Source organism: Cornus florida, unplaced genomic scaffold, assembly GCF_030987335.1.
Source record: "Cornus florida cultivar Cherokee Brave unplaced genomic scaffold, ASM3098733v1 CherokeeBrave_3.0.0_Hap2_Chr02, whole genome shotgun sequence".
NCBI classification, from domain to species: domain Eukaryota; kingdom Viridiplantae; phylum Streptophyta; class Magnoliopsida; order Cornales; family Cornaceae; genus Cornus; species Cornus florida.
Window position 1 is genome coordinate 38,046,258 of NW_026775572.1, and position 22,444 is coordinate 38,068,701.

Sequence of the window (22,444 nt, forward strand, 5' to 3'; positions counted from 1 at the left end):
GACAAGTTTTTATGCAAAAATAAAACATGATGTATCATTCAATTAAAAGATTAAATACTTACATCAAGATTTGAGTAAACCTTAGATCTCTCCTCTAAAGTGAATGTTGTCACTTATTGTAGATTCCTTTTGCTAGACACCTTTTCCATGGATCTCCTTCTTCTTGGTAATTGTTTTGCCTTTAGGAATCACTCATAAGCCTCCATGAATGACCTTGGAAAACTAGACTTGTGGGAGCCTCCATTAGATGAGAACAAAAACCCTAATTTTCTAGAGAGAGAAAATATATATTCCTTTTTCCTTCTACCAAAAATCACCCCTCAAATATACATAGACCATGTATATTTATAGGCAACATAAAGGTAAAGAAAAGGAAACAACTAATCCTTCTCAATCTCTAATTCACATGTCTCAAATCTAATATGATTCCAATATCAAGTTGGGCTACGAGTGAGAATCCATTGGGCCTATTATTTTATTGGCTACAATGAATTAATAATTGGCCCGGTCCATGGACCCAATTCAATTAATTCATAAATTAATTTCTACTCCACTAAAAGAAATTAATTGAACTCAAATTAAATAATAAATAACCTCTAAGTCAATATTGCACTTTGACCCCTCTATGCATAATTAATTATCGGATAAATAAAGCCATCAATCTGACTACTTAATTAATATATTTATTTTGGTACCTTTGATTATTTTCGGCTCGATCACAATAAAACATTTGTTTGACAAAAATAATAATTTAATAAATAAATATATAATAAATCATTTTGTCTAAAAACATACGAAGGCCTTCGAATTTACTTTGTGATCAACCATAATCAATACAAAATAAATACAAGTAGTAATGATGCAAATATTGAAAATATAACCCTCTAACTATTAATTACATAACTACCAAAAGTGTCGGTCTAAGGATTCCGAAGAATCCGCCGAACAAATCAAAGTAATTATTAATTAATAAAAGAGTCTATAATTTTCTCATGCTTAAGAGTCAAATGCTATGACGGTGCTAGGGAGCAACTGCATACGACGGCTCTCGCAATATATCTCAACCAAACGCGGATTCAGTTTAAGTCTTAATTAATTATGAGTCCATCCATAATTACCGACTATGAACAATTTATAATTACTATGTATATATCATGCATTGATTGCCATCACATACATATATATAAATATTTCTTGTAATCACAGGGACACTATCAATTTCATAGTGAATCGAAACATAATATATTGAATTCACCAATTATATAAATCATAAATATTTCAGATATGTCAGGAACATATGTCACTATAATCCAGATAGGAATTTGCTATATCAGGGCATATAAATCCCAACAGCTCCCACTTGCCCTCATAGTCAATTCAAATTGCATCTAACTCCAATGTTATCCAGGTGTTGATCAAAACTATTGATCGATGACACCTTTGTTAATGGATCAACAAAGTTGTGTTCCAATGTAATGTTCTAGCCACAAGTACATTTTCCTGCCGGACAATATCATGTAGAACATGATACTTCCTATCAGTGTATTTTGTTCATTTATGGAACCTTGGGTTTTTGGTTTGGACTACTTCTGCACTATTGTCACAATATAGCTCAATAGGCAGGCTAGTATACTCCACAACCTCTAAATCAGTGAGATCAAACTAATAGGCTTCCTTTGCCGCCTTTAAGACTGTAATATATTCCACCTACAGGTTTGAGTCAGCAGTTGAAATCTGCTTAACAATCTACCAACTGATCTCCCTGCCATTAAGTGAACATACACTAAGTCATGAACCTCATAGTATCTACTTCTGATTGAAAATCAGAACTAGCATACCTGACTAGGACCATATCATCACATCCATAAATGAATATTATATCATTGGTTCTCCTTAGGTACTTAATGATATTTTTCACAATAGACCAGTTGTCAAGTCCAGTATTGGATTGATCTCTACTGACTATCCCTACTATGTAGCGGATGTCCTGTTTGGTATAGACCATGGCATATATGAGACTCTCATATGCCGAAACATATTGTTCCAGTCTCATTTGCTCAATCTCCTTTGATAGTCTTGAAAAACTACTTACTAGAGAGAGCCATCCATATCAATAAAGCAAGAACTCATTTTTTGAGTTATGCATACCAAACCTGGTCAAAACTTTATCAATGTAGGATTATTAAGATAAGCCTATTTTCCTTTTAACCTGATCTTGCAAAAGCTTGATCCTAGGAATCTAGCTTACATCCTGAAAATCCTTCATTTAAAAGTAATTGAACAACTACCTCTTTATTGATGACAAAACTTCCACGTCATTATAAATGAGTAGGATGTCATCAATATATAGAATTAAGAAAAATAATGACATTCCCTTGTACACTCATGATTTATTCACTAAGAAATCTTCTGGTATCTTTTTATAGATTAACTTGCCTTCCATAGGTATCACCCTACTAGAAAGTTCTACAAGATCCCAGAATTTATTAGAATACATAGATTCCAACTCTGATTTCATAGTAACTCGCCAAAACGATCTGTATCCATATCGGTTCACGCTTCCGTGTAGCTTACTGGGTCCAACTCATGTTTAACAGGGATGTCCATAATGGTCTCACCTAAAAATATGATTCTATCGGTTGGATGATAATCCTCCCACTACATTAATGTACTGATGCAGGAATCTGTGTACTAGATGATACTGACCCATCAATAGGGAATTCATCTATAATTCTAAATCTCTATAATAAGTGTGTTCACATGTGGTACATCTGGTACTCATACCAAATTCTCCAACATTATGCTACTAGGTATGTGATTCATAATATGATTCTCCTATAGATAAACAGTGAGTGAAAACAATCAACTTTTATCTTTGAGATCATAAAATAATCCATCCTAGTGACATTTAGAGTAGCTATCAAATCTAGCATGCCTATGATCTGCTTCCAACTTACTTGTCCATATCAAGCGCACATGTGCAAGACTACCCCATATGTGCATATGATTCAAACTAATATTTAGTAAAAAACACAGCTCAACGGTATCCTTGAGACAGACTAAGATGGAATGCAGTTCATAATGCGCATCGATGTCATTAACGCTAAACTCTTAAATGAAAGAGATAATGTAGCATAGCTGATCATAGATCTAACCATGTTAAGTGGAATTCTGTTATTCCTATTTGACACCTAAATACATTTAGCATCAATTGCGAAAAACTGGTACATAATACCCTCATTGACTATATAGTCTTTGCACTATCCCAAGAAATACTCATATCCTCGATCAGATCGAAGTGTCTTGATAAGTTTACCTAATATGTGTTCCATATCAGTCTTAACCTTCTCAGAAAATACCAAGAGTTTAAGACTTGTGTTGCATCAGATAAACTTATCCAAAACGTGAGTAATCTTGCTTGGATGTTCATAAGACCACACGTGTCAGTGTGTACCGACTCCAATTGTCCTTTATGTCTATTTCATCTGGCTGATTAAGCCCTAAGAGTTATCTATCCTTCAAAACAGGGTTCACAAGTTTGGTTTAGGCTCCCCTGCCTCACTAGGTAATTAACCTTCTTTGACCAATCTTTGAATCTTATTTTGATTGATAACAACCCAAAAATAGACATTAAAAATACAATGAGTCAGGAATAACAATTTTTCTCTTAACATTCAATCTAGAAGATGCAACATTAGTTTTTACATCCTGCAAATCTTAAGAGTTTGTGATTATAGTATATTAACCATCTTTCAATGCACCAGAAGCAATCGCATATCTATTCAATTTTATAAAACTAGTTTTACAAAATAACAACACAGTTTTTATAAACCAAAAGTGAAATAAGAATGAGATTGCGTTTCACTTCTGTGCATAAAGATAGTTCTCTAATACTAATATCCTCATACTCTCTAATTTCAGATGTAATACTCCCACTGACTTAACTACAACCTTAGCATCAGGTCAAAAGATAAATATATATCCATATCATCAAGGCTTCTGGATTCCTGAAATCCTTACAATAAATTGCAAACATGTTTAGTGGCTCCAGAATCTATCCATCAGGAATTAATAGACGCAACCACATAACATGGCTCAATGATTAAATATATATTTTCCTATGCCACGTCATTGCTTAAACAGTTCGTCCTTTAGTGTTTTAGTTAGCGACAAAAGAAACAGTTTTCTTCGCCCTCAACATACACTGCCTTATTCCCTTTAACCTTTTTGAATACCCATGTTTTGTGCTAGCCTAGTCCTATTATCATCCTTCTTCTTTGCTTTGCCCGTCCACTTGGGCCTAGAAGAAGATGGTATAGACTAGGTTAGATTGATAGGAACACCCATACTCTTGATTATCCCTTCATCTGTTACTAATTCTATAAGAATATCAGCGAGTGTAAACTCAAACTGATTCCTTATTTAGTTCACTCTAACAGAGTCGAACGAGTTTGGTAACAAGGCAATAATCATGTCAACTTGAAACTTACCACCCAAGTCAACCTTATTGATCTCCAGCTAATTTTTAAATAATAAACAATCATTTTTCAAAATTCGATTTCATACTGGAGTTCCTTAGGCTATCTTGATCCTATTCAAGTCTGATATAGTACTTTGGCATACTCTCTATCGAATCTCACCAAAATATCTTATTGACATCTAACATGATGCTTGAAGAAAATAAAATAATGTAAATGTTAGCTTTGGAGCGTATTCGAGGTAAACTCTAGAATATTGCACCAATTCATCTCATTTGCCTTATTTCACTTATTCAAAACATTAATGTTCTCTTGGGTATCTTAAAGTAAAAGGATTAGGTTTTAGGAGTAGTAAATACATTTGTACCACCACGTTGTGAATAAAATATCTAAATTCCTTTTCTAGTCATTATAAATGACTTCCAATATCATAGAACATGTAAGCAAGCAGATAAATTGATTAGACATAATTCATCTGAATATAAATGCATTCATACGATATGCAAGGTGAATTATTAATACTATCATGCATATTTAAAATTAAAATGAGTTTGTTAACCACATTATATAATAAATCTCAATCGAACAAGAGATCATTATCATTATTGGTGAACAATCCCTTTTAATTAATGCGGGTCCCTCAACTCTGTAGCATAATAAATCAACCAATCAATATGTCAATAACTTATCCTGTTGGAGGAGTTCATTATTACTATTGTTGAGATTCATTTACTATTAGGCAAGCACTTCCATTAAAATAGTATGTGGGTCCCTTAACCACTGCATGAAAAATCGGATAACCAATACACCAATAACTTATTCGGTTGGTGAAGTTCATTATTGCTATTAGCGGGCAAATCCCATCATTTCCATATCTCTTAAGACAATGCCTTGTCTATCTATATGAAATGATTCCCGATTATGTTTAGCCTTTCTAAAATCACCTAGTGTAGACCACTCCGTTGGGGAGCTAACACTATTGATTTTAGATTGAGTGTATAACGTTATTAATACTCTAATGAAAAATAAAATATTAGATATCTTGTCATTATAATCTAGACTCTTTAAATCATGCGTAGGGCCTTATTTTTAAAGATCTAATTACAATGAACATTTAATATTATTATTTTCATGAGACAACTATTCTTGTAATATTAAGACTCTTCAAATCATGCGTGGGGCCTTATTTTTGAAGATCTAATTATAATGGTTTTAATAACGAAGGCCATGGGGTAATGTATAAAAATCCCCGCTCCCACTCAATTTTTAATCATTCATAATTAGGGTTTTGAATTTATTTATTTACATGATATAATGTATGCAAAACGTCTTGATTTTAATCCAATTAAATTTAGAAAATATTTGGACTTAAATGATTCACTAATATTTAATTTGAGGCACACTTCAAAAATAATTTACAAAAATAATTTTTCGTTTCCCAATAAGTGGCCTCTAATTAATTAGTAATCAAATCCAATTAATTTTCATAATTTAATTAATATAAATCAAGTCATTTAATTAAATATCATGGATCCAATGCATGAATACAATAAACAATTAATTATTCCAAGCATCAGTTAAATAAATAAATAACAGACAGAAGCAATTTAAATGGCCAATGGATTCAGCTTTTAACATTTAGTTACTCTAAGTATTGTACGGGCGTCCTTCAACAGTCCGTCAACACCTATAGGAAGCTGGTACGCGTTAGGATAAGCAAAACGCCGCTTGGAACGCGCCCGGAGGACCCTACACGCACTGGCATGCGCTTAGGGAAGCTGGTATGCATCCCCACGCGCTTGGAATAGCCATAGGCGCGTGGCACGCGCCTTCACGCGCTGCCACGCGCCGGTGACATCATTGGGCGCGTGGCACGCGCCATCACGCGCTGCCACGCGCGTTGAGCTTCTGAATGTACTGGCGCGTGTTCCTCACGCGCCAGCTTTGTTCCTAAGGTGCTGATTGCACCATCCCACGCGCCGCATGTGATAAAAGCTCCTATGTTGATTTAATCCAGCGGTAACTCATCAGGTTGCATAGTATGATTGTGTACCGCGTCACACCTGATTGATCAAGACTTCCAGCAGTACCTCTCGCCGCCGGCTAGCCTCCGGTCACCGGAAAATCGCCGAAAAATACCAGAAATTAAATAATAAAAAATTCCAGAAATTAAATTAGGTCTTAAAAAATTCCAGAAAAATTCTGAAAAATTTCTAAAAAATCCTAGAAAATTCCTGAAGCCTAATTTAACCCTCTCGGACCTTCTTGAAGCTTCATAACATCCTTTGATGAAGATTACATGGCTTTAAATAAATTTACAATTTGAAATATAATGGAAAAAATTAAATTACATCATTGAACTTTCAAACGGCTAAATCAAAGCCTTAATTACATTCATCCAAAGATAAAATTACATTCCAATAACCTATAAGCTTCATCCATGGCCCAAACATTCATCAACATTCATCCAATCACAAATATACATACATCATGATCATATAAAAATATATACATATGCTTATATAAATTTGGATCCATGAATGATGATTTTCATAAAATCATGATCTCTAGTAATGAATCAAACCATGCTCTGATACCACTGTTGGGAAACGTGCTAGTTTTAAAAACTTTTCGAGAGATTTAAATTCATAGATCTTGATTCATCACATAGAGACAAGTTTTATGCAAAAATAAAACATGATGTATCATTCAATTAAAAGATTGAATACTTACATCAAGGTTTGAGTAAACCTTAGATCTCTCATCTAAAGTGAATGTTCTCACTTATTGTAGATCCCTTTTGCTAGACACCTTTTCCATGGATCTCCTTCTTCTTGGTAATTGTTTTGCCTTTAGGAATCACTCATAAGCCTCCATGAATGACCTTGGAAAACTAGGCTTGTGGGAGCCTCCATTAGATGAGAACATAAACCCTAATTTTCTAGAGAGAGAAAATATATATTCCTTTTTCCTTCTACCAAAAATCACCCCTCAAATATACATAGACCATGTATATTTATAGGCAACATAAAGATAAAGAAAAGGAAATAACTAATCCTTCTCAATCTCTAATTCACATGTCTCAAATCTAATATGATTCCAATATCAAGTTGGGCTATGAGTGAGAATCCTTTGGGCCTATTATTTTATTGGCTACAATGAATTAATAATTGGCCCGGTCCATGGACCCAATTCAATTAATTCATAAAATAATTTCTACTCCACTAAAAGAAATTAATTGAACTCCAATTAAATAATAAATAACCTCTAAGTCAATATTGCACTTTGACCCCTCTATGCATAATTAATTATCGGATAAATAAAGCCATCAATCCGACTACTTAATTAATATATTTATTTTGGTACCTTTGATTATTTTTGGCTCGATCACAATAAAATATTTGTTTGACAAAAATAATAATTTAATAAATAAATATATAATAAATCATTTTGTCTAAAAACATACGAAGGCCTTCGAATTTACTTTGTGATCAACCATAATCAATACAAAATAAATACAAGTAGCAATGATGCAAATATTGAAAATATAACCCTCTAACTATTAATTACATAACTACCCAAAGTGTCGGTCTAAGGATTCCGAAGAATGCGCCGAACAAATCAAAGTAATTATTAATTAATAAAAGAGTCTATAATTTTCTCATGCTTAAGAGTCAAATGCTATGACGGTGCTAGGAAGCAACTGCATACGACGGCTCTCGCAATATATCTCAACCTAACGCGGATTCAGTTCAAGTCTTAATTAATTATGAGTCCATCCATAATTACTGACTATGAACAATTTATAATTACTATGTATATATCATGCATTGATTGCCATCACATACATATATATAAATATTTCTTGTAATCACAGGGACACTATCAATTTCATAGTGAATCGAAACATAATACATTGAATTCACCAATTATATAAATCATAAATATTTCAGATATGCCAGGAACATATGTCACTATAATCCAGATAGGAATTTGCTATGCCAGGGCATATAAATCCCAACACTTTTAACTTCTTTGCCCATTATAATTCTCACATCTTCAATATTTGATATGTTTCTAACGCATATAAATTCAACTCCATGGCTACCTGAGACATGCAAAGCTTTGAGATTTGGAACATCGACTTTAAAATGGTGAATACCATTGCAATTCGAAAACATCAAATGCTCAAGCAACGGGGCACTAAAAACTAGAGTTCCAAACAAATTCTCTGTAAATGAGATATTCTTCAAATAGAGACTAATGAGATTAGGAAAGCCTCCAGAAAGATGCAGCGGCTTGAAGATACAGTTACGGAATGTCAAATGTCTCAGTTCTGGACAAGAGGAAATATAAGAAGGAAGTTGATATGTAATAGGATCTTCATTATCAATTGTGAGTTTCTTTATACCATTCTTTGACAAGAATAGCATCCATTGATCAATTAATCCAGCACGAACAAAATGTGACTTTGGAACATAAAGACTGAATATCAGAATGGGGCCGATGTGATTACTGAGTAGTTTATTGATTACTTTCTCAAAGAAGATTAAACTGCTCGTCTTTCCTTCACAAGTCTTTGTAAAGAACTCCTTATCAAGCTCAAGTTTTGGATGGGAAGCCCAAATGTACCTCCACTTTCTTGACAAGATACTAGTTCTTGCTGCATCTTGCATTGGCATGAACTCTAGGATAGAGTCTATTACGTTTATTGGCAGGCCACTGATTATATAATCTGTCCCATTATATACTTTCTTCCTTCTATTACTACAAGGCATTGCTGTTCTGATAATTCAAAGAACAAAGAACAAATGCTTGATTAACGCAATGACATTGACAAATCAATAATCAATAAGAGAAATAAACAATCAAAATAGTGTAACTGACCTTAGTCTATTTAGTTCCCCTATGTATTACTCTTTAGTGTCCCAAACTTAAGGCCGATACCAACTTTATATAGTAACTATCTCCTTGATTGTTACCAATTTACATAGACATGAAATTCCATGAACAAATACATACATGCTATTTTTTTTTTGGGTAAGTTTATGTACATGCATTAAAATTAAATAAGGAATAAATTATGCAACTCATAAACATTAAATGGAGCCAAACATGCAATTCATTACTATATACATACTTTCAACTTGTTTTGCACCCGTGCAACTCATAAGTAATTTTTTTATCTTCCTTTTTTCCCCCTCAAAATGGGACTGTTCATATTTGGTGTTGGAACAAATTAAGTAGTATATCAAAAACAACATGTGCAGCAATTAATTTACCTAAGAAAAAAGCACATACAGTAGTACATATGGGTGAATCTAATTATATAACAGAATATGTAAATACAACATAAAAATATATATATATTTGAGGCATCAGTGTTCTCCTCAATCCTTCTTCTTCCATACGAGAAACAACCTATCGGAAAAGAAAAAGTCATTCAAGTCTTAAATTTTTGTCTTTTTGAAGATGAAGAGTTTGCCGAAGAGATTGAATAGCAATAAGTACAACATCAAAAGAGTCATCTTTTTTCCGTGAGGCATTAGTATTCTTTGGGCAATGCTATTTGAACCGAATTCAATAGCCGGATCCCTTAGCCAAACAGACGTGGCATTGATGGCAAGTAAAGAAGATATCTTTGCTGACATCATTCACAAGCAATTAAAATAGCTCTCCAATTACCTTGTATGTTCATCTCCTTTCATTTACCAAGAACATAAACAGATACAAGATTAAAGACTTATAATTTTCATAGGAGGAATTCATTATAATTCTTTCCAATTACCTTGTCGTTTCCAAAATTGTAAAACTTTAATTTCTTTCTCCGCCTCCTCTTCCTAACCCACATCAAAACCCTAATTTCTCAACCCAAGAAGGTCAAGAATGATTCTCAACTTCCTTTCTCACCGAGATCAGAGTACTCAGCCCAAAAACCCTTGTCCCCTCTCACGATTTCGTTAATCTGTGGCATTATGGCGTGTTTGGTGGTGACATCGACATCAAAAATCACCCTAGTCAGAATGTACTCCATTAGTGCTTGTGTTCATCTAAGTATTGGAAGGGTTCTTGGAATTGAACCAAGAGTCGGTAACAAGGAGCACCATAGAGGAAGTGGTGGCATGATGGCATTGTTGGAGTTGATGGTAGAGAGAGTGAGTGTGTGGTGGTGGTATGGAGAAAAGAGAGGTGAGGGGGGTGGTAGAAACCTGACCGTGAGAGGGAGTAGAGGGCATCAATGCGGTGCTCTAGGTGGCAGATGATGGTAGGGTGATTGGAACACCCATTTGTTGCTATATATATTACTGAAATTTTAACTTGAAAGTTGCAAATTCTAAATTTTTAAAAATTAAATGTATATTATATATATATATATATAATGAGTAAGTGTAGAGGTGTGTCTTCAAGTACCATCTTGTGAAATGGGAGAAAGTCTGCACCCTTATTAAAAGAGGAGGTTTAGGAATTCGCAAGTTCGAAATGTTTAATAAAGCTTTGTTAGGGAAATGGTTGTGGAGATTTGGGTGTGAAAGGTCCATGCTTTGGAGGCGTGTTATTGCTTGTCGGTTTGGGGAAGAGGAGGAAGATTGGATGTCTATAGGTGTGTCTTCATCAACAGGCATGGGCTCATGGAAAGGTATTAGGAGGGGTTGGGATGAGTTCTCTAAGCGGATACGGTTTAGGGTTAGGAATGGTTGTCATGTGAGGTTTTGGAAGGATTTATGGTGTGGGGATGCGGTGTTGGCTTGTAGGTTCCCTAGTCTCTTCAGGATGGTTGAGGATAAGTATGTTGTGATTGCAGATTATTTTCGGCTTGAAAATGGGAGAGCTAGATGGGATGTGAGATTCCGTAGAAATTTCAATGATTGGGAGCTGCTGGAATTTACAGATTTAATGGGATTGATTTATAGTCTAGCGGTAGAGGGGAAAGGAAGGGATGAGATGGCATGGATGGGGGGGGGGGGGGGGGTTCTAGAGGGGTGTTTGAGGTGAGGTTGTTTTACCAGAGCCTTATTCGATAAGCAATGTTTTCCATTGGAAGGCTGTGTGGAGGACTTCAGCTCCACTGAAGGTGGCTTTTTTCACGTGCACAGCGGTGCTTAGCAGCATTCTTACTCTCGATAATCTTAGAAGAAGACGCCAAATAACAGTTAATTGGTGTTGCATGTGTAAGAAGACGGGCGAATCGGTTAACCATCTCTTGCTGCACTGCAAAGTGGCGGTAGATGTTTGGAGTATGGTCTTTAATGTTTTTGGGGTAGATTGGGTTGTGTCAAGGACCACGATGGATATGTTAGAAGCTAGGAGAGTGGACAGTCGGGTTAGAAAAGCTTGAAGGGTAGCCCTTCTTTGTGTATAGTGGGGGTTGTGGCGCTAGCGGGGGAATAAGAGATTGAATATTCATTCTCTTTATTTTTGGGTTATTGGGAAAAATTGTTCATCTTTGGACAGTTTTTTGGATTTTGTTGATAACTTATCATTGCAATGGCGCCTTTTGCGTGTTTTGTTTGCTTTGTTAAGGATTCGCTCCCCTTTGAGCTCCTTTGTTAATATATATTTACATATCAAATATATATATATATATATATATATATATATATATATATAATGAGTAATTAACTTTAATTTTTTAAGGGTAAGTGCATTAAACTCCCATGGACTTTCTTCTCTCTCTCAAAAAACCCCCCTGAACTATAAAAAAGACATTTAACCCCCTAAACTATTCTATTAGTTACAAACCATTAGTTGACCATCCGAAATTTAACATCCAGGAAGCACGTGACACACACGTGATTAAGCAAAAATTTAGAAAATCTTATGACTATTAAATAAATATTATATAGAAATAATGTATATATTCGTTACTCTCTTCCATTTATACATATATATATATATATATACACGCACACACGTCTGCCTTCCTGTCTCTCTCCAATTACCTTTACCATTTTTGGATTTTGTTGATAACTTATCATTGCAATGGCGCCTTTTGCGTGTTTTGTTTGCTTTGTTAAGGATTCGCTCCCCTTTGAGCTCCTTTGTTAATATATATTTACATATCAAATATATATATATATATATATATATATATAATGAGTAATTAACTTTAATTTTTTAAGGGTAAGTGCATTAAACTCCCATGGACTTTCTTCTCTCTCTCAAAAAACCCCCCTGAACTATAAAAAAGACATTTAACCCCCTTAAACTATTCTATTAGTTACAAACCATTAGTTGACCATCCAAAATTTAACATCCAGGAAGCACGTGACACACACGTGATTAAGCAAAAATTTAGAAAATCTTATGACTATTAAATAAATATTATATAGAAATAATGTATATATTCATTACTCTCTTCCATTTATACATATATATATATATATATATATATATATATATATATATATATATATATACACGCACACACGTCTGCCTTCCTGTCTCTCTCCAATTACCTTTACCATTTGTCCATGGTCAACACCACCATCGCTCTCCCTTTCCCCACAAAGATGCTTCTTCCCTCAGAACCACCTCCAGCTCCACCATCCATGGCTGCCGCCACTCCCTCCCTCCCTCTCCAAGCTACCTCCCTCTCTTTTTTATTTCACTCTTTGACCTCCAACTCCGACGATGACAAGAACAATGAAGAGGTGAAAAATCAATCAACGATCTGAAAGTCATCCTCAAGCCGAAACATCGCTAGGCGATGACAAGAATGATGAAGAGGTGAAAAATCAATCTACGATCTGAAAGTCATCCTCAAGCCGAAACATCGCTAGTTGGAGCAGATCATCGGCGCGGACGAAACAGCTGGCGACAGGCTTCTCAACGGCCATGGGAGTCGTGTCACGAATGACGACGACCAATTTGTCAACGGTGTCAAGGAAGGTGGAGGCGTCGGTGAATTTGCAATATCGTCTCTAATTTGAATTTGCATGATTGTACACAAAGAGAGCTACTACAATATACATATATAGTCCTATCTTAAACCTCCACTCTTCTTGTAAATCTCCGTTCTTTGTTCCTCGTCATTGCTTGTTTGAATCGCTTTCCCCCTCTACTCTCTCTCTCTGGGATCTCTCTCCATTTTGGTTGATCTTGGCTGGTATTCAATACGCTCTTCCCTTAATTGATTTTCTAATCATATTATAATAATCCAAAGCTTGAATTTTTGAGTTGATTGAAGTTGTTAATGATCTGGGCCGGGTATTCTTCAATTGGGTTGAATCTGTTGATAAATGTGTTTAATTTTCATCTGCGGTGATGGCGTCCATGGATGGGAAGAAGAAAATTTCTTATATGTATATATATATACACTCATATTAGCTGAAATATAAACAATTTCATTTTTAATATTTTTAAATTAGTAATTGAGTTGTTAAAATTATTGATTAAGATTGGATGAGTTGTCAAATTTTGATTTGATATAGAGATTACAAGTTCCACGTCAATATCTAAAGTAGGATATCACATGAAATGACATAGTTTAATTAATGGAGAATGGTAATTTTATTTCTTAGTTAACGATTGTTTGACGGTGTCGGGTAAATTGCAACACTCTTATAGTTTAGGGGGTATTTTTTAGTTGAGGGTGGTTTTCTTCAATCTAGGCATAGTTGAGGGGGGTTTAATGCACTTAACCCATTTTTTAATTATATATTTAATGAAAAATTATAACTATATTAAATTTTAATTGGGAATAATTTTGTCCTTTTTAATTATATAAGGAACTGAGGTTTTCGTCCCATATGATATAGTGTACATTAATTTGACAACCACGCCAAAAAAAGTAAATAATAAAAGCTATAAATATTTTATCTCTATACACATATACTAGAACTTTCTTACTTGACATTAAGTCCTAGGAAATGTAACACATAAAATCAGCTTTTATTATAACCCGTTGGCATGTTCTTTATGCATATGTTTTTATATACATTCAGCTAAAAGAGAGAGATAATACACCAGTGGAGTAAATATTGAGAGAGAAAAAGAACACTAAAGCTGTAGAGAAAATATATATATAGAGAGAGAAAATATCTAAAAGTGGGTTAAATATAACTTATGTGCACATAACATCCCTCAACTATGATAATATAAATAATACACTCCCCTTGGGCTTTTTTGATAGGCTAAAAGGGCTAAATAGGGCATTAAATTAATTTATGTCAAAGACTTTCAAAATTAATCTGAGGGGTGTTCCCGCACATTTTTAAAATATTAAGGGAGATGAAAGAACACCTTTTAAAATAGGAGTGAAAGTGCTATACGGAGTATACTTGATAAGTATTTTCCACGCGTAACTGAAGAAAAATTGCTCAGATCCATAATAACCCCTCTCGTTCATTTCAATCTCCAACAAATTTTCTTCTTCTTTCTTGCTAGCGACTACAATTGGGTTTGACAGTTAGAGCAGTATTTCAAATGAAATCTAATACTATATGTCTAAAAATGGAACACCAAACTCTTGTTTTTTATCTTGAGAAAGTTTGAGTAGGATTTTTTTTGTATCTATATATAAAGGCTGAGTTTGAGTAGGATGTTGTCATCATTTAGGGTTAATGCTCAGCCATCTCAGCCACATCAGATTACAAATCATTAAAGTTAAAGTTAATGTTGAGTTTGCCAGCGACTATATATTTGGCTTCATCTGAATTAAAATGTTAAAAGAGTATGTAAATAGTGCGTTGAACTTGAAGGCTTGGCAACTAAGGCATCAATCACAAAAAGGATGTTTGGCTGAGTTAGTTCTACCTTGCACAACCGCCAAGTAGTTAGGCAGTATATTTGGATGGCAAAAATCTCCAGTGATTTCAAGGGTGCTTCTAAGAAATCCATTTTTTGTGCGTTGGGCAAGTAATTTAGTCCTATACTCCTATTCCTTGTTATCGTATGATTTGTTGGTGCCACCATAATTACCATTGTAATATGTTTTATTACAGTTAATTTGAGGTGCTTTTGGAAACATAATGATTTTTTTTTTTCTTTTTCTTTTCTTCATATTGCTTGTATAGATTTAAGGAGATTTTAAATGTTGAGAGAGAAGGAAATCATCTTTGTGACTCTTTTCTTTTCAAGCAGATTATCATCTTTGACATGAAATTGGAAGAAAATCTGTTTTTTTAGAAACAATAAATTAATCTAAACTACATATTCAGAAATAGTTAAAGATGTAGTTGACGTAAAAACAATAGACAATAATATATTAAGCCAACACCATTCCAAACACACCCTAAATGTTTTCGGGCATTGAAAAATATGTATTGGCCTACTATAACCATCTTTCCAACTTGTATGCCACCCAAGCAGTAGCTCAATGGGACAACTTCAGTTCAGTTTAAATCAGTATGATCAATAAGAGCCCTATTCATTAGTCAAGAGACATCAAAATGCCAAGCCTAATGCTATGTTCGGTAGGAAGGAAATAAGAGGGGTGGAAGGAAAATAGGAATGAAGGAACAAATTTCCTTAGTTCGATAGAGATGATATAAGGAAAGAAATGATAATAGAAAAATGAGTCATCCTTTCTCCTTTACAAATTTTCATCCACCTAAAAATGGGTGGAAGATAGGAGAGAAGACAAGTGAACCTATTATAAGAGTTTTAAATTACTACATCACCCTTCATAAATATTTAATAAATCCCATAAATAAAGTAGTGATAGGTTTAATGGTAAAAACAACTTAAAAATTTATCTTTCCTTTTATCCTACAGATCAAATTAAATTGTCAAATTTTTTCATTTTCTTCCATCCAACAGAACAAAAATAGGGAAACACTTAATCTCTTCCCTAGGATGCCTCAATCATCCCTTCTTCTCTCCCTTCCATTTAAATTTTTTCCTTCCTAGTTCCCACCGAAGGAGCATAAGTGTTATCTAACACTAAAGAAAAATTAGTGGACAATAAGAACTCAAAAAAGCATACTGTTCAACCATTGGGCAAAAATTGCTTGCTGCAATCTCATAAACAAAATGCATAAATGACCAAGTCATCAACAGAATAATCACATGCCACTAAACAAATTTATCATTATACATACACATTACATTAATTAAAAAGCCCTAAATTAATTTATTAAAGATCAAACCATATGATTAGGGAAAAATGGAGGAAATCATGAAGTCTAGTTTCAGATATCACATGGAAATTCAACAAATTTAAGGCTATTCAACCAAACAAATTTCACAATGCCATAAAAAAAACTAAAGAAAAAAATCACAAAGTGCCAAAAAAAAAAAAAAAAATCAATTTTAAACAGGGAAATCTGAAACAACTCCCCTAAATTGAAACTGTTACTTTTAAAAATCATATGTAACTATTGAAAAAGAGAGCAGAAGGAAGATGCCATCTTGAACAAACAAAGAAACCTTCAGCGAAACAACTAAGAAAAAAAAAAAAAATGAGAACTAAACTTACCAGATCAAACACTGTTGCCGCCTTCTGAACACCACCGGCAGATGGCTCCCCTCCCTCTGAAATATACGCTAGGGCTAGGTTGGTGGTGGTGGTGGAAGAGAGGGAGAGAGTTAGAGAGAGAGAGAGAGAGAGAGATTAGACAGTAAGGTAGAAGGTTTAGTAGTCATTAAATTGTGACCAGGGGAATAACGAGGTAACAATTGTTTGTTTTTTACTGTTTACTTTTCTTTTTTCCTTCGTCTTTTTTTTTGTTTTTTTTTTTTTTTTTCAAACCTTCTCACTCTTCTTCAAACTCTCTTGTGCAGTTTGGATCATTCACAATTCGACAAATAAATTATATGGCTGATATATTAATGTAAACGTACGAGACAAATATTTTCGGAATGCATATTTGCCTTAGAATCTTCACAGCCATGGTGTTTCTTGTCTAGATATTACAAAGAAAAAAAATTAGTCCTACATTTTAACTCTAAAGATAATTAAATCATATGAAATCTTTACAATAACAAAGAAGTCTTACTTTTAAAAAATATTTCTAAATAAGTACAAATTCTGTCAATAATGAATATTTTTTCAATAGTACCCTTTATTACTAAGTTACCATTATTGTTCTCTTTTTATACTCAAATACAAATTTTCTCACTACTTTTAATATTTTGTAACTAATTACTTTTATAAAAAAAATTGTTCCTTACCAAAATAAATAATTCTATAAAATTTAATAAAGTATTTCAAATACAGTTTTTGTAAATATTCACAAGTTAAACTATTCATTTGTTATTCATAAATGTATTTAATGAAAAGTTTTTCATTGTATTTTAACATGTGAGTATTTACGAAAAGTGTATTTGAAATATTTTATTAAATTTTTTTAGATTATTTATTTTGGTAATAAATAATTTTTTTTTATAAAAGTAATTAGTTACAAAATATTAAAAGTATAGAGAAATTTTATATTTTAATATAAAAAGAAAACAGTAATGATAACTTATCAATAAAAGGACAATATTGGGAAAATGTTCATTATTTACATAATCTAAACTTATTTGGAAATATTTTTAAAAAGTAGACATCTTTGTCTTTGTGAAAATTTTTTAAGATTTATTTGTCTTTAGAACTTACAAGTAGGACGAATTAGAAATTTTTTTAAAAAAAATCATTTTTTTTTTTTGTTTTTTTTTTTGAAGTTTCAAAATTCTTAAAATTAGTAATTGGTGTTTGACATTCTATCTATCAGTGAAAAATGAGACGGAATGACATGTTGTTTCTTCTACACGTATAATCAATTAAAGTAGAAGTTTCCTAGTTTGAGTATATTATAGCTACAAAAACCTCTCTTTATTGGCCGGGTTGCATACTTGCATAATTTTTCATTATTTTTTCATGTTGTCACTTCTTTTAACCAATTACATGTACAAATTATTAATGCTAATTGGAGCGAGCTACTTTGACTCTTCAACTCACTCACATGCGGTTAACCCCCTTGCATGGTTGTATATGCGGAGACCGGATATAGATGGCAACGGGATGGATTTGTCTAAATTCATACCGGTCTAGGATGGCAACGGGACGAAATAGAAGCGAAGTTGGCAAAACCTTACTTCGTTCCGTTAGAAAATTTGTCATAATAACTGCGCTCTTACTTCGGGACGGGTTTGTAATTGGTATATTATACCTGTCCTTACTCGGTAGATAAAGTACTGACTCCGCTCTGCGTACTCTATTTAATTGTGGGGCGGGTTATGTCACTTTTATTATTTAGTAAAAAAAAAAAAATAGTCTAATGAGTTCAAATTGAGCTGATAAATAAGCTGCTTCAGCTATTAAATTACTCGGTGAATATTAATATATTAACTGACACTTTCAGCAAAATAACAAGAGTCTTAAAAATAATAAATATATATTTAAAATTTTTTAAAGGTACATATATAATTGGGGTGGGGTCAGGTGGGTTCATCACTAAATCTGCCTCCGCCCTAAACCCGTTCCGAGTTTTCAACTATTTTACTATACCTGCGCCAAACCCATTTAGGGGGCAACCAAATTCGTTCCATGCGGGGTAGAAACCCACCGGGTCGGGGGAAATTGTCATCCCTATACCCGTTTAATTATAGACAAATTCATACCGCCTCATACATGCGACGGGTTTATAGTTCACAATCCATACACGTCATGTTAAGAATGAGTATACATGTACCTGTCCTATCCCACCCCGTTTAGGTTTATTTATTTTTTTTCTTTTTTTCTTTTGACCAATGGGCTAGTGGCCAGTGGTACCCGACTCCGACATCCCAAAGGGAGGTCAGGTATTCGAGCCTCACGATAGGGTGGGTGAGTGAATTGTTTTAACTTCCACACACAAAAAAAAAAAAAGAAAAAAAAAGAAAAAGGATTTTTTTGGAGATATTATGATAATTTTTGCACTTGTTATGTTGCCTATAAGGGTATTTATTTATTTCGAAGTTTCAATCTGGAGCTTTTTTAATTTTATTTTATCATAATAGTGAAATCACATAAAAAAAAAATTGTGTTTGTTCTTATTGTATGTGTTTGATCTGGTTTTTATGTATTTTTTTCCTTACTTGACTCTTCAACTCTCTCATATGCGGTGGACACCATTGCATATGAAGAAGTAGATAATGTGGATACAAATGGCAAGTTTGTCTAAATTCGTACTCATCCTTCCGCGTTTAATTATGGACAAATCCATACCATCTCATAATTGTTAAACAAGAGTTACGCGGGGTGCGGAAACAATTGATTTTAATTGTGATTAACTCCTTTAATGACCTAGATCTGATTATTAGGTCAACTTGCTTAATTTATGATTAATTAAATTATATGATCAATTAAACATCCACAATCATAAATTTAAATACTGAAAAGTAAAGCAAGTAAAGATAAGAGAGATTGCACCAGGATTTTAGCGAGGAAACTCCAGTTGATAAAATACGTCAATTGTTATGGGAAAATCCTCGTGAACTATGCAGTCAAAAGTAAACCAACCCACTATGTTTGAAACAAAGTATACCGAACTTTGACTCTGGCTCATACCCTATCGTTCTACACCACACCAACCGCTGACGATCCTCTGGCTTTGCGACTCCCCGTCCAACAGCAACTTGATCTCAGGCTTACACTTGATATTTGTAGAAGAGTAACAGGTAGATCAGACAGCACTCCACGAATGCTCCAACCCTTTCAAAGTGTGATAGCGCTTACTTCTGTTCTTCAAGATCTGAACTCGATTGTAAAAGAATTAAATCCTGCTTCTCATCTAGAATCTCTGAATCTTCAGTATAGCTCCGATTCCGATGAGATAGAGAACAACACCACTAAATCACTCTTGAATATATGTGGATGCTCTCACAAATAAATTCAGAATAATCAGATTTGATTTTCTGAATTTTCTCTCTTTAGAAGGCTCTCTTAAAATATAGAATTAATTTTCCCTCAAGCCCTCATCAACCAATGTATATGACAAGGTTTATATAGAGTTTTGAAAGTCCTAATCCCTCAGAAAATATGATAAATTTCGTGCAGCGGGCTTAGAAGGAAACTGGGATAAAAAAGGAAACATCAGAAGAAGGAAACTGGAAACCTGATGCATCTAGGACTTCTTGAACCGATTCAAGATGGACAGTAAGGAATCCCACGGATTCTTGAACCAATTCTGCCCTCTTGAACTGGTTCAAGATGGTTAATCTTGAAATTTTAGCATTCTGATGATATTGAAACTGTTCGATAGATCTTGAACCAGTTCAAGATGGACAGAATGTAAAAACTTGTTTCAAACCTTTCAAAACCCTTCCTAAATGTTCTCACTACCTCTCAAAACTTCTTATAGCATTATTCTCATCATCTCGGAGTGTAGTATATTTTGAACACTTGACCTTCTTCAAATCCGCATCCGATCTTCAATCTTCAATATTCTTACATTAAAAATTATAACTCGTTCGGACTCGTTTTGACATCGAAATTAGCTAATTACAAAAGAAATATATATCTCACAATAATTACGACTAGTTTAAAGTTTACAATCCATACATGTCCCATTAAGATATAAGCATCTATGAACCCATCTTGTCCCACCCCATTTAGTTTAGTGTTTTTTTTTTTTTTTTTTTTTTTTTTTTTTTTTTTTTTAAACGGGCCATTGGCACTATACCACACCCTTATTTCCCAAAAGGAGGTTAGGGCTTCGAGCCTCACAAGTAGGTGGGTGAGAGAATTGCTTTAACTTCCAACAACAACAAAAAAAGGTCGAATTTTTTTTGGAGGTATATTAATAATTTTCGCACTTGTTGTGTTGCCTTAATGCGAGAGTATTTATTCATTCTGAACTTTCTATTTTGATCCATTTGCTCTTTTTTTTTTTTACCATAAAAAAACAGAAAAGAAATGTGTCTGTTCTTGTTGTATGCAGTGGCGGAGGGAGCATGTGCTGGGGGGGGGGGGGGGAGGGGTTGTACTATTATATGCATAAATCTTTGAAAGTTCATATATGCTCCCCCTAAAAAAAAAAAATTCACACAAATTAGTGATAGGATGGGGTGATTTTGTCATTCACCAACCAAAGCCTATGGAATTACTATTTTCTGGAAGAGTTATATAATATAAAATATATTGTTTTCTGTTTTCACAAAGTCCAAAAGGTGGATTGCCAAAAGTAAGTCTTTGAGGTCTCGCTTTCGAGCCGCACTCCTGACTTGAGTGATGCATGTGTTGTGGGGCTAATACACTTATTGTAAGGAAAAAAAAAAAAAAAAAAAAAAGCAAGGGAATCATAGCATAGAACAAGGAAATCATTTAAATTAACCTATTATCTAAAAATTAGTCATAGCGTATAACAAATTTGCCTTGCTAAAAAACGAAATGAATCATCTCCTCCGGTGGTGCCTTCATTCAAGCGAGGTAGAGCTTGGGAGAAACTCAGGCCTCTGCATCTAAAAGCGTCTGAAACTCCTCACTCCTCGTCCTCTTCGGTACACTCTGCAATCAAAGAATCATTTAAGTGTTTGATATTTTTGTTTAGCGAAAAGATTGATCTGTGTTTGGGTCGATTTTTTTTTTCCTCCTATCAATTACACTATGCCCGCCCTGAAAGACAATTCTGACTCTGCCCCTGGTTGTATGTGTTTAATTTGTTTTTATATATTTTCTGTCTAATTTGTAACTAGTTTTTACCAATTGACTACCCCTACATAAAAGAATATCAAGAAAAACCATCCTATCCTGAGAATGACTAGAGTAAATATTTGAAGCGAACAACCAAAAAATTGTATGAGGTCATCCTGATTTTCAAAGGCCACCAAAGTTCTCCGCTATATCCTTGGGGTGAAGTGCTCCAATTTTTTTTTTCCTAGTTGGGACTCACACACACTGCCTCTACCGAGGTTCGAACCCCTAACCTCCCTATATATAGAAAAAGGCCAAACTATGACCTTTGAGTGTGCTATGAAAAGTCTCTCCCTTCTTTCATTTTCAAAACCAAGTTTTGCTTTTCTAAGAACAGTTTATGTAAATCATATTTAACAACATGTTACAA